Genomic DNA, 15,164 nt, shown 5'->3' with positions numbered 1-15,164 from the left:
ATAAGTAAACCAACCTTTCTCAGAGAGCTAGAGACTGGATGATAGGCTTAAAGGAAGTTGGGGGGAGAGGAAGGTTGCAAACTGATGCCTACAGGGATGAACTCTATGATAAGCTGGAGGTAAGTATTTGTACAGGGAAGGGACAAGATGGGGGCATAGGGATACCTTTGTATGCAGCTTTGCAGGCTTGAGGGGGTCAGGGTTGGGAGGATAGGTCAAATGGCCCAAGGAATTGGGGGGAGGGCTGGGTGGAACATTTTAACATGAGAGATTGTCAGGTATGTGGTTGAAACTATAATGGTGAGAAACTCTTTAGAAAATATAGTAAAGAAGGTTTACCTGTTTAAGATGCTTAAGGGGGGCATCCAGCTCAGGGGCTTCTAGGGAGTGTGTGAGTGCTCATTTTGTCAGTGTGTTATATCATTGGGTGGGGACCCATACAATGAGTGTGAAGGTATACCCATATTCTAGGGAGGACTGATGTTCTCAAACAGAGGGAATTGTGTCTCTCGAGACAATTGGTGGTTCCCAAAGGGTTAGGGCAGTCTAGTATGTCAAGTCCTTGGCATTGTTCTGAGTATCTGTGAATCTGGTCCTTCAAGTAATGAAGATTGATTGTCACTGTGGCCCCTGAGGGGAGGGGAGAGAGGTATAGAGTAGATGGAATCAGGGTAACTGGGTGGCAGTGGAAGTTTTCCATTGGATCATGCAGTGATGGATATAGGACATGTTAAATTATACCAAAAATGTATAAAAGTCTATAGGCTAAAATATAAACCATAATGTAAACCAAACGGAACCATGTTTGAAAGCTGTTTTTCAATCTGTGCAACAGCTGCAGCAGATATAACATGAACATGTAAAAAGATCATTGCTGGAGAAGGGGGAAAAGGGTTTGATGTTGGATATATGGAAGTCCCTTATACTGTATATGTGAATTACTGTGATACAAAACTTTTGTAAAGACAAAATTAAAAATTAGAAAAAAAAAAGAAGGTAGACACTAAGGAAGAAATAAAGGTAATTGCCTTGCCACTGTACATACAGGGCAACACCTATAGCAGTGACGAAATGCAAAATGTCAAAAATAAATCTTTACATTTTTCATTTTTTATTACCCCAATTTATATTTACTTTATTTTAGTTTTTCTAAATTAGTATGTATTCTATTTCTAATATTTAAACCCATCACTAAATTTCATTTTCCTATTAATTGAATTTGGCAATATATTAGTCTTCTTTTTTGAAGAAGTTTTGGACCACAGAGAGGTTCTACTATCACAGGGAAGGAACACTAGTGTGGGGAGTTATTGATGGGGGACACATGGTTGGGAGGAAGTTCTCCAGGGCATGTATATAGAGTACATAAAAATGTTTGGATATCTGTTGGGTATTTTCATAGTAGTCACAGTTACAAAAAGACAACTAAGGGAGTGCTGAGTTCCTAGCCAGGGGAGCTCTATAATATTCTCCAATGGAACAGCAACAATTCCCCAAGTGCAATGGCAAAGACCAACAAAGAAGAATGGCCCAACAATGAGCCCTTGATACTGATGACTATGCTTATGAGACTGTGTGCCTGAAATATGAACTAGACCTAGACCTGCAGGGTGCCTAAGAGTTACCTCCTGAGAGCCTCCATGTTGCTCAAATATGGCCACTCTCTAAGCCAAACTCAACATGTAAATGCATTACCTTCCCCCCAGCATGGAACATGATTCCCAGGGATGAGCCTCCCTGGCACTGAGGAATTACTACCATGCACCAGCTGGTAATGTAACTGAAAAAAGACCTTAAATAAAAGGGTCAACTCAGACCAGCAGAATATCTCAGCCTACATGTAGGGTCATGTGTTAAAAACTGCTTTTTGACCTTCAATAAAAGGGGAATATGGCAAAGACAAATGAGTTTATATGCCCAAGAGTCTTCAAAAAGAGTAGGGAGGTCATCAGAGGGGTTGTGCTTATGCATGCCTCAGCAGGACCCAGAGACAGCCAAAGTAGATACGACCCAAGGTACTGGTTCTCCTGAGGGTTATGGAGACCCACAGGTTCTATGGTCATGGCACATGGCTCTGGAATTCAGTGCCATGTCAGTTGGCCTTACTTTGGATTTTGTGTTCTTGAGTGAGATGGAGTTGGGCTCATATGGGACCTTTCTACACATGCCTCTTTTGTCACCTTTACTAAAACTGTGGTTGGCTCTAGGGTTGGTGTATACTCAGGAGACTTAAATCTCTGGACTGTCCATGTGCCAGCTGGTTCCTGAGCCTCAACAGACTTGCAACTCCTACCCTCTTGTTTATTGGACTTACCCAGGATCGCTAACAAGGTGAAGATGGTTAATCACCACACCAGCTAACCAATAGTGCTGAAAACTGCAAGCAGGAGAATTGCATCCTTCCTCCATGTGCAATCTCAAGCCCCTCTTGATATGGAGGTGGAGAGGACATCACCATCCTAGAGTCCACAGGATAGAGAAATAAAATATGGATTAGAGTGGACTTACTAATATTCTACTATGGCACTCTTGTGGCTAGTAATGGAAGAAATTGTAGCATTGATGTGGAGAAAGTGGCCATGGTAGTTACTGGGGAGCAGGGAGAGGGAAGAAGAGATGTGATGTGTGTGTGTGTGTGTGTGTGTGTGTGTGTCCTGAATGATGTTGCTGGGACATTATATATCCTGCCATATCCCACTGGGGGGAGTGTAAACACAATGTGGACTGTTATCCATGTGGTGCAGTGGTGCTCTGGGGTGTGTTTACCAAGTGCAATGAGCATGCCATGGTGGTGGTGGGGGTTGTTGATGTGGGAGGAGTGGGGTGAGGGTGTTGGGGATATATGGGAACCTCATTTTTTCTAATGTAACATTTAAAAAAAAATAAAGAGATCATGGGGAAAAAAAATTCAGTTGAGGGGCCTTCGACCAGATTACCTGTGAAGATTTCTTTAGAGCTTTTGATTCAACTTCATCAGTAAGACATGACTCAGGTTGAGTCCCTGACCCCTTACTAGGTCTGATATAAATGAACTCACACACACAGACACAGGAACAGAGAGTGCTGTCATTTTTTAACCTGTCATGTGATAGAAAGGAGAAGCCTCAGAAAGGTGAAGTCCCTGGGAGAGGTGATTCTTTCCCTGATAGCTTACAGCTGATCTCGGGAAGAGAGTGGACAGCAAAGATGGATAAAGAAAGCCTGGAAAGAGAAAAGCCCTATGTCAGCTTGTGCTGAAATTAGGAAGAAAGTGGAGCAACTGAGCCTGAGAGAGGAAACCAAGAAGAGAAGGTTGAGATTGCCTGCTCTCTTGCTACAATATGTGGCAGTTGACTTTGGTGAGAAAGCACCTCTTCTGGTGCCTTGAGTTGGCCTTTTCATGGCCTTGTAACAAATTCCCATTATGAAAGCCAATACATTCTGGTACTTTGAACAGGCACTCTTTGGCAAACCAATACAGTGAGTCACCAGTTGGAATCATAAATTCCAAGTCAGGTTTTACCCATGGTTAAGATTTACTACAACAAAAAATAGAGAGCAGAAGTAGTTCTAGGGAAGTGGATGTGGCTCAAGACATTGGGCTCCCATCTACCATATGAGAGTTCCTGGGTTTGTTTTCTGGGGCTTCCTGGTGAAGGTGAGCTGGCCCAAGTGGTGAGGTGGCCCATGTGGTGAGCTGGCCCATGCTGAGAGCTGGCCTATGTGGAGAGCTGGCCCACACAAAGAGCTGGCCCAACAAAAAGAAACAAAAAGAGAGTTAATGAGTGACACAAAAACCAGGGAGCTGAGGTGGCTCAAGTGATTGAGTGCCTCTCTCTTATACATTGGAGGCCCCTGGATCAATTCCCAGTGCCTCCTAAAAAGAAGACGAGAAGAGAAGACAATCAGACACAGAGAGCACACAGCAAATGGACACAGAATGCAGACAGCAATGTAAAATAATGAGTGGGATGAATAAATAAAATAAATCTCTTTTTAAAAAGTAGTTCTATTTCTACTTTTAAATACATAGTAAAGTTAGTAATATATATATTTTATTCCTATATATTGCCTATTCCAAAAATATGCAAACTTAAAAATGTTGTGGTTCTGTAAGTTCAAGCTCCAGGCTCACATATAAGTGGTATAATTATTCAACATGTGCATATATACCATGAATTTTGAAAAACAAATATAAAAAAAACAATATTATTGCCATTAACCTATAGATATGGGAAGAGTTTAGAGTTCTCTGAGGCATATTGTGTGGAAAATGAATTTTGTAACCATTTCTTAAAAATATTAGCTCTTTTTTATACAAATACACACAATGATACATACAAAATGATACAAATTATAAAATTGAATATGTTAGGAAATACAAAGAAAACTATATTACTTATAAATATTACTAGAAAAAAGACAAAGAATTTATATATCTCTATATCACTGTCATGAGAACACATATGTATTATATATATATAATACATGTACAAAAACACTAAGTATTTTCATGCCATATCTAATACTCTACAATTATTCAAATACAGGGGCAGAATTGTCTTAATTCCCTAGTTGCTAAAACAAATAGAGGAATTTATTGGCTCACTCTTTTGAGGCTAGGGGAAATTCAAATTTGAGGTATCAACGAGGTGTTGTTTTCTTGCCCAAGACTGACATTCTGGGGCTGGCTTCCTGCATTCCTTGGGCCCTTGGCTTTTCCATAGCATGACAATGCACCAGATGCTGCCACTTTCTTTCTGAATTCCTTTATTTCCAGCTTCTGCCCCTCCACATGGCTTTCTCTTATTATTAGTGAATATCTTCTGTTTATAAAGTACTCCAGTAATCTGAATTAAGATCCACCCTGATTCAGGTGGCCATACTTTTTCACTAAGATAATATCTTCAAAGGGTCCTATTTACAATGGGTTCACACCCACAAGAATGGCTTAAGAACATATTTTTCTGGGGGTACATAATTCAATCTACCACATATCTAGATATATTAAAGTTTATTCATATGGTGCATTTGCATCCATTATAAAATGTTACTACTGAAGAAATTTTTCATGCATTCAGCATCTACTATTTGTCAGGTATATGAAATACTAGGAGAAAACAGTAAAGAGATATTCAGAAACTCTTGTCCACAAGGCATATAGTTCTATATTGTGAGGAATTCAATAAATAGTAAAACAAATGATAATATATTGTCTACCAGATGGTGTTAAGTTCTATAGCAAAGAAATGGAACAGGGGAGGGCAATAGGGAATTTTGTGGGGAATTGAGTGAGTGATTCTAAAGATGACTGAAGGTTTCAGTGGGAGATAAAGTTGAAAACAATGACATGGTTATGAGGGACTAAAATAGGAGAATAACTGAGGGAAGAATTTTCAGGAAGGCAAAACAGCGAATGTGCTCATAGGTATATATGTAACTGGTATATTTCAGTAAGGATTCCATTGTGAGGGAGTAGATGAAGTTAGAGAGGGAATAAAGGGTCACATAGGGTTTAGTAGGAAATGGTCATGATTTTGGCTTTTCCACTGATGGGAAACCAAAGAAGGGAGGTGAAAAGAAAAGTAATAGCATCTTAAAAGATTTGGCAGTATCACCTCTGACTGCTACGTTGAAAATAGGTTATAAAGTGAGAAAACTATTTTGCAAATTATTCCTGGTAGGAGATGATTGTAGATTGGACCAGGTTCTAGCAGTGGGGAGAGGGAAAAATAGCCAACTTCAGATTTTATCTTGAAGACATTTCTGAAAGGATTTCTAAATCATGTAGGCAGAGCCTGTCAGTCCCTAGCCCAGCAGGCCTGGGCACCACCATCCGATCCCAGAAGAGGGACATGGGCCCTGCCACAGACCTTACACAGCCTCCCTGCTAGGGCAGCGCCCCACAGCACCTCAGTACAGCTCAGGTTTGGCTAAGTTGTCGTGAGGGACCTTGCCCTCCCTCACCTAGCCCAGCCCTAATCTCGTGGTCTTCCTTGGCCATGCCTTGGGTGACACACGCTGTCCTCTCTTCCCACAGCTTAGCATAAATCTTTCTCATTTGTTGTCTTTGTTGGTTTTTATTTGGGGACTGGCTGAGCCAAAGAGTCAGAAATTCTGCCCTTTGCCCCTACCACTTAGCATTCTCGTTTTGGTTTATGTATAGTTTTAGTTTTCCTATGCTGGTTCTATTTATATTAAACCCCTGGTTGGTGTAAAAAAAAAAAAAAAAAAAAAAAAAAATGTGAGTTACACATGAGGTGACAAAATATTTTATTGTACAATCTGGAACGTATTAACAGTGACGTGGGAAGCTATCTATAATCAGACTGAGGCAACAAGCATAAATTAGAGTCATCCTATGCAAACAAGATACATTGCAATCCAACATAATAGAGATAAAGGCAACAAGTCCATGTTTTGACCTGAAAATTGGAGAATGAGAATTGTAATTACTGTGTATTAGGCAGCCAAAGGGGAACTGATGCAAAGTACCAGAAATCTGCTGGGTTTTATAAATGGTATTTATTTGGCATAGAAGTTTGAAGCTACAATCGGCCCTAAAAAGTCCAACTCAAGGTGCCATTAGAGGTAATTTTGCACCCAGTCATTTGCTGCATGTTAATGCAAGATGGCAAGCAATGGCTGTGAGGGTTCAGCCTCCTCTTCCTCTTCAGGCTCCATTGTCCCAGCTTCTTCTGGTCTCAGCTGTAGGCTGGTATAAGGCTCGTTCTCTCCCCAGGGCTTGTTTCTTCCCGAGCTCAGCTGCTCTGGTCTCTCCACAGATCAGCTGTAGACTGTCAGCCCCTCTCTCTTCCCAATGCCTTGCCATGTCTAATGAGCCTTCTCTCTTTCCTCACATATCTATTTCTCTGTATATATACTTCCCAGAGTTCCAGCAAAAAACTCCTACTAACTAGTCTGCCATATTGTTTTCTCTGTACGTCCCTACCCGCCAAGGGGGCCGAGACACAATGCCCTACTGATATGGCCCAGTCAAAGCCTTAATCATTATTTAATCAAGGAAAAGTGAAACTTCTGAATTTAATGAAATCTAATACACCCAGAGGAACAGACCAGTTTACAAACATAATCCAATATCTACTTTTGGAATTCATAAATAATATCAAATTGCTATATACTGATATGGTGCTGGTAATTGAATCATATCCCTACAAAAGGCATGTTCAAGTTCCATTAGCTGGTCCTGTGGGTGTGACCCATTTGTATGTAAATAGGAACTTTGAAGATATCATTTAAAGTGTGCCCAAAACCAAATGAGGATGGGCCTTAATCCCATATGGCTGATGTCCTTATAGGCAAAGGAAATCAGATACAAAAGTAGAAGTCATGGGTAGCAGTCAAACACTGGAAGTTACCTGGAACAGAAAGGAAAAGAGACAAACATGTGCATAGCCATGTGATAGAAAGACCAAGGAATCACAAAGATTTCTGGCCATCCAGAAGATAGTGAACCTAGGAGCAAGCAGGTCTTCTAGCTTCTGAAACTAAGAGTCAATAAATCCCTGTTGTTAAGACAACTCATTGTATGGCATTTGTTTTAGCAGCTAGGAAACTAAAACATATGAATATGAGCAATAGTTTGCTTTTTAAGATGTAAAATTTGAAATGATATTTAATAGCATGAGTCTTTTATATAAATTATTATAAAAAAGAATGCTGACTATATTTTTATTTTTATCTCTGATATAAGAAAATATATCATGATCACAATAGTGATTGTACATAGACAGTAATTTTATTAATACATAGTACATTTTTCAGAGTTTCAGTGATGAAACTTCATGAGTTTTATAATCAGTAAATATGCTATAAAATAAATATACATATTATTTTTATTATTTATATTACATATATATTTCCACTGGATTGACTATATCAAAAATGATATAAGAACTAAAAAAAATTTTTACAACTTGTACTTTACTTGCTCTGTTAATTCAGTTCCTTTTAAATATTGCTTCTCATCCCCTAATTGCTATAATTCAGAACTACATTTGAACACATTTAATGACTAAGCAAATGAGTTCCAACTATTCCGAATGAAACTCTTTTTGTTTATGGGCTATTTCTGGAATTGTAGGATAATTTGCATGTTTAATTTGGTCACTCAGTATGTCCTATTTCATTCAGTCTTATAAACGTGTAAAAAATATTAAGTGCTAGAATATGTGTACCAAGGAAAGCTTGTTGTCTAATTAATTTAGGAATATTATACCACTTTAAAGTCTTGTTTTAGCATAAACTCATTTTAAAAACTATTTTTCATTTAGATTTATCATTTAAAAAATCAAACATTTGTGACAGAAAAATACAGAAGATAGTAGCAACAGGTAAAAAATGTAAACTTCAGGACTAAATGAAAATGTACTTCAGGACATTTATATGTAGATTATATAGTTTTGTTTCCTTAAAAATAACATATTCAAAATTTTCATGGGGAAAATTATAATTGTATTATTTGCAAAAATTAAAAGAAAACCTACTTCAAGTGCTAATATTTGTGTTAATCATACATGTGCCCAGGTCCTCTGCTTCTGGAAATACTGAGGGGAGGGTATCTGTCTGGAAGATCCCAGCTTTATTCCAAATGATGCCCCAGCACTGCTCTGACTATTGCCTGCCTCAACCCCAGTGAAATTGTTTACACCCAATTTACTTCTATGTTGATTCTAAATATGACAGCTATTGCCTCAAAAATGTGGTGGTAATAGTTAATTGATCTACTTGAAAGTACTTTAGAAAAGTTCTAACTAAATATTAAAGTTTTAAAACACAAGAGAACTATTAAAAAAATAAAAGGCATATAGGAGGAAGTGCAAACGCATTAGCCTCTTCTTGTTTAGCTTGGATGATGGATATTTAATTTTCATAATTCAAGATGTTATTATTCATATATGGTGATGTTATATGTGTTCTTTTTAATCTTCCCCCCAAACACTTGGAAAACAGCTCATTTTAAAAAAACTAATGAAGGAGAGTGGGTGTAGCTCGGTGGTTGAGCACCTGCTTCATATGTACTGTGTTCAAACTCATATAAAAGATTCATAAAATTTTAAAATGTCCAAAATAGCCATCTCAAAAAGGAGGTATTCTAGCCTAAAAGGAAACCTAGGTGGATAGATCTGAGAAAAGAAAATTCCTCAGAGGCTGTGATTTAGAAATGGCTCCAAAATACTGTGTGTGGAAAAGGCGGAACAATCAGCATGCTAAGGAAAGCCAAACACTTGAAAACTATGAAATATCCTGGAAGGCAATGATTCACCTTGAGGAAAACAACTGGAAAACAACATTCAATTGCAGGAATGCTAAGCAGAAGAGAAAGAGAAGATAAAGGAGGGGCAGAAAAATATCCCAGGTGAAGCAGATAACAGAAAGTTCAATAAAATTAAGACAATGTCAAATGCATAAGGCATTGTCTTGAAAAGATAGAAAGATCCAAGGTGGAAACATAAAACAACCAGTTTAGCTCCTAGAGAGAGAGGCTATATTTTCAGTAGGTAGCTCTCAAACAACCTAGCTAAGAATGTTACTTTAATCTAGCTCCTCCCCCATATAACTGTTTTATAATGCTCTAGGAAAACTCACCTCATTTAAACATGGGGAAAAAAGAAATTGAATCTGAAAATACAAAACTGTATTATAATGTAAAATCATGAAAAAAAGCATTGTAACAGACAGACAGAAGTAATAAATTGAAAAGAGAAGCCAAAAGTAGATTAAACCTCTAAATTCATATTTTAGGTAATAATTATTTCTTATAACTTAATATTTTGAAAAACTTTTAGATATACAGAAATTATGCAAAAAAGTACAAAGAGCTTCTGTATACTTTCATTCAGTTTATTTTAATATTAACATCTTAGGAAACCATAGTTCTCTGATCAATACTAATAAATTAACATTGCCACAATATTATTAATTTAACTATAAACTTCTTTCACATATTATCAGGTTTCCACTAATGTCCTTTTTCTGTTCTAGGATCCAATCCAAGTTTCCCCCTGAATTTAGTTGACACTTCTCCTTAATCTTCAAACTGTGACAGGTAGTCTTTCCTTACCGTTAATGACCTGTAACTTTGAAGAGTACTGTTTAGTTATTTTGTAGAATGATCATTAATTTGGATAAGCCTAATAATTTCTCATGATTAGAGTGAGGTTATGCATCTTTGGAAGGTGCATCCTATTTGTTTCTGTACATATCTAACTATAAAAAATATTAAAATTCTTGAGTTTATTGATGCCTATAATACAGATGAAATGTCACAGTTATTTGTCCAACAGGGAGATACTTTTATGTCATTATCTACAATCCTGCTATACAAAAATTTTCAGAATTTCTTTCCCATATTTCTGTTAGAAAAATATTTACTAACTTGACTTCAGTATTTGTGTAAGCTTTTTTTTTTTTGTCTTTAGCCTTAAGTATCCAGTTCAAATACTGTTTTTCCCCCAAATGTACAGAAGTTATTTTCTTCCTCATCCTCTTCTGTGTAGTCATGTTAGCCACTCTTAAAAGAGCTAGTTTCTTTTAGTTGTTGTTGCTGTTTTTTATTCCATTTTTGGGTTTCCTTCACATATTCCAGTTGATTTTTATTTTGAGTATATGTGAAACATTACCACAGTTCTAAGATTCAGATCTAAAATAAGAGCTACTCAGAGAACAGGCGCTCCTTTCTTACCTCTACAACACCCCTGATCTCCCATTCTTTCAACTCCTTTACTACCTACCTCTTCAAGGTAGCCATTCTCATTAAATATGGATAATCTGCTCTGTATTTCTTATCCTGGAGTAAGCATTTATTCATATACATCCTATTTCTTGAATGAAAGGTATATCTTCTTTTGCAGTTTGCTTTTTACACCTAACCGTATATCCTAGAATTTTTTTTCATATTGTTGAATGTGTACCTTCAGTGTAGGGTTTTAGAAGTCTGATTGCTATGCCAAAAGTTAAGTACATATGCAGTGTTTATGTGTGTGCGTGCCAATTTCTCCTCCATGGAAGTTATACGAACAAAGTTTGCATTCCTGCCAGCCAAGTGAAAGTACCTGTTTCTCCACAGGCTCATCAACAGAATGTTATGTTACTCCTTCTCATTTTAAACATATGATAGAAGAAAATGATATCTAAGAGTTATTTTAATTAGCATTTCTCCAATTACCTGTGAGTTTAAACTTTTATTTCCTATAACTAAGTGCTGTTTTTTATCTCTTTTATTAAATGACATTTCTATCCACAAATGTGTATTTCATTTATATTTTGGTCTTTTGTCCCCTAAGTTTTATAAGTATTTTAACATAGTAATGATATTTACCCTCTGTCTGTGGTATATATTGCAAATATTTTCTCCCAGTTTATCTATTACCTTTTCATTTTGTGTGTGATATTTTTACTTTTTTTATACTTTTGTACAATCAAATTTATCAATCTTTTATTTTATTGTCTTTGTATCTTAAGTCATCATACTTAAAGGCTTTGCTCAACATTGAGGAGAAATTTACCCATGTTTTCTGCTATTTTTTCTACAGTTTAATTTTACATTTAGAGCCTTGATCCATTCGAATATTATTCCTCTGTGTGATATGATATTTTGACCTAATTTCATCTCTTTTCATATGGTTACCAGATTGACCTAGCACTCATTATAAAGACCATCTTTGTCCCCGTAATTTGAGAGGCCACTTTTATCATGTATCAAAGTACTGTAAGTATAGTTAGGTCTATTTCTGGACTTTCTATTCTATTCAACTGCTAAATTTGATATGAATGCAAAAGTATTACATTGTTTTTAATTATAGAGGCTTTATACTATCTTTTAATATTTCATATGGCAAGTTGTTCCTCATAGGTTTTCCTTTTCAGTATTATTTTTCTAGTTAAAGCTGTATTTTTGTTTTCCATATGATCTTTAGCATTAACTTATCTAATTTCATGAGTACAACTTGTTGGTACTTTTACTAGAATTACATTAAATTAGGGAGAACTGGCATCTTTAAAATATTGAGTTCTATGCAAGAATAGGGACTAACTATCTTAACCATGTTCAAGCCCACATTAGTGACTTTCAGGAGTTTTAAAGTACCACTTACAGAGGATTTGTACATTTTCATAAAGCTTATCCCTTGGTATTTAATCTTGTAATGGGATTATTTCCATAATTATATCCTTTAACTGGCTATTAATTGTGCCCAGGAAGGTTATTAATTTTTTATGTTAATTTATATCCTACTACCTTATTGAATTCTTTCCTGTTTGAGCTATTATTATTATTGATCCTTAGAATTTTCCAAGTATATTATCATACAATTTGTAATTAGAGATACATGTACTAATCATTTCCCATTCTTAAGTTTTTAATGATTCTTCTGGTTTAATTACATTGGCTAATACACCAATCACAGTGTTGAACAGTAACAGAGATGTCATCAGGGTTCTCCAGAGAAGCCATACTGACATGACTACGGGGAGTGGCAAGTTTGTATTCCTTAGCATAGGACACAAGCTTGAAATTTTGAAAAAGTTAATACTGAAATCTTGTACTTCCCAACTCTGTTTGGCAGGCTGCAGGCTGGAAACGGTGATGAATATGCAGTTGCATTCCTCAGGAGAAGCTGATTTGCTGAAGAAGAGCTAGAAACTCCTCTTTCTGACGTCGGAAATCCTGTCTTAATTTAAGCTCACCTTCTGATTGCATGAGGAGATTTCTGTCACTGCTAAGGGTAATCTCCCTGATTGTAAATGTAATCAGCCTTACACGCAATCTCCTGACAATGTTGTAAATCCATCCATGACATGCTCAACAGTGACACTCATACCAGTGCTTGCTTGACAAAATACCTAGACACCCTAACATAGAAATAGCTGTGTTGACACATAAAAGTATCCACCACAGGGCATATTTGCCTTGGTATTCATTTTGGAAATGAGATAATAGTATTCCTACTCACACACACATATACATATTTTTATACCTTAAGTGTGCCTCTTTCTACATTTTGAGTGTTTCATTACATATGGATATTAAATTTTGACAGTTTTAAGGCATTTATTGAGATTTTTATATGATTATTTCCCTTAAGTGATTTAATATAGTGTATAATACTAATTAATATTTTGGTACTTATTACTGAAATAAGTCCCATTTGGTCATCATGTATTATTTTCTTAATGTGATGTTGGATTCTATTTGCTAATATTCTATTATTTTTGTTTTGATGTTCATGAGTGATTTTGACCTTTGGTGTTACTTTTCTTTTCTCTTCCTGTCTTTTCTTATTTAATTAAGTTTAAGTATCAATGTTAGGTGTTCACTTGCTTCATAAAAGCAATTACAGTGTTCTTTCTTTTTAATGTCTAATAATTAGACATTATTGGGACTCATTTGGACTCATCTTTGAAGGTTTGGTTAAATTCAACATGAGGAAATTTCTGGATTTAGTGTTGTTTTGTTAGTTATAGCTGTTATTGTTCATTTTTGTTTTTCAGAGTTTCTTAACTACTTTATTTAGTCTATGAAAATTATTCTATGTAAGCCCTTTTACTCTATTCAGTTTTACTTGGTAATCTGTATTTTCCCTAGGAAATAATTTGTTTTTTTTTTAAGATTCTGAATTTTTAAGATATACTATACGCTCATTCTCTTCTTTATTACTTTCTGCACCTATTTTTCATTTCTTTTTTGGTGCTTTCTTTTAATTTAAATGTGTTATAATTTTTCAATTTTTGAATGGAGAAATATTTTCATTATTTCATATTTTAATTATAAAAATGTTTATTTCTATGAATTGTTCTCTGATCACAGCTTTAAGGGAATCATGTGGATTCTGCTATGTATTATCTACATTTTATTTTATTTTTTAATTTCTGTAATTTAATTTCTCTCACACGAGAGTTGTTTAGTAGAAGTTTAGTATTATTGTTAATTTATTTCTAGATGGAAAGTACTTTCTGGTTCTTGATGTATTAGTATTTCTACTTTTCTTGAGTTGTAACCAGTTAATTTTGTAGTATTTCTATTTCATGTAAATTGCAGATTTTACTTTGTAACCTAATATGCAATTAATTTTTGTGAGTTTGTCATGGGCACTAGAGAAAAAGGCATATTCTCTATTAGTAGGTTTTGGATTTGTACATATCCACGTACACACTATTATTATATAGACGCATATTTATATCTGTGGAAAGTGGATATATATAAGGTGTGTGCATATGCAAGCACACGTGTGTGTGTGTGTGTGTGTATATAAATTAAAAATACATTGCTTAGCACTATCTTTTTTCTTTCACTTCATCTCTCTTGTACTGAGTGGTATACTAAAGTTTCTTATTTGCATAAGAAAGAACAAAGTCAATAAATAGAATCAGAGATGATACAGATGCTAGAACTGGGAGACAAATAAATTAATGCCAGATAAACACTATGATGAAAACATACAAGTGTAATAGTTTAAATTAAAATTAGATCTACAAAATTGCATGTTCAAACAGACAAAATAAAGTTAGTGTCAGTTATTGCTGGGCCCAAAAGTCATTATGGTGTTTCCTTATACATCTATATATATACTGTATATATGTATATTTTAATATGTATTTATATATACATATTGTACATATGTACATTTTATATATTTTTTGTATATGTATTTTTGTACTGTTTTCTTATATATCTATATATGTTTATTAAATAATTATAATAAATATGCACTATTTAACCTTGAATGTTTTGTTTTAAATAACTATCTGTTAATATAATTATATTATTGAAGTATTTAATAAATGTCAAAAGAATTTTTCAAAGTACTTACATATACTTTTTAAAAAGGAATTATAAATATTTATACCTAGTGCACCAGAAATGTGAGACTGTATGGAAATAAGACAATACATTCTTGTATCTTTACATATTATGTGTAACAATTAATATACAGATAACAATATGTATTTCAAAGATTCACTTCCATTCAATGAGTAGAAAAGTATATTATCATTACATTTGTCAGTATGACTGAAGGCTTTCATTTTATTTTGTTTAGGTAACTTGAATAATTCAGTTTGTGACTATATCATGATTGAAATATCCATGACACTGACTTTACAAATGCTAGCACAATCAAATGGAATCTAATAAAACTTAACATCTTTTGCTTTTTTCTTTACCT

The sequence above is a fragment of the Dasypus novemcinctus genome, chromosome 1, assembly GCF_030445035.2.
Source record: "Dasypus novemcinctus isolate mDasNov1 chromosome 1, mDasNov1.1.hap2, whole genome shotgun sequence".
NCBI classification, from domain to species: Eukaryota; Metazoa; Chordata; class Mammalia; order Cingulata; family Dasypodidae; genus Dasypus; species Dasypus novemcinctus.
The sequence above is the reverse complement of the archived record's forward strand: the minus strand, read 5'-3'. Positions refer to the sequence as shown.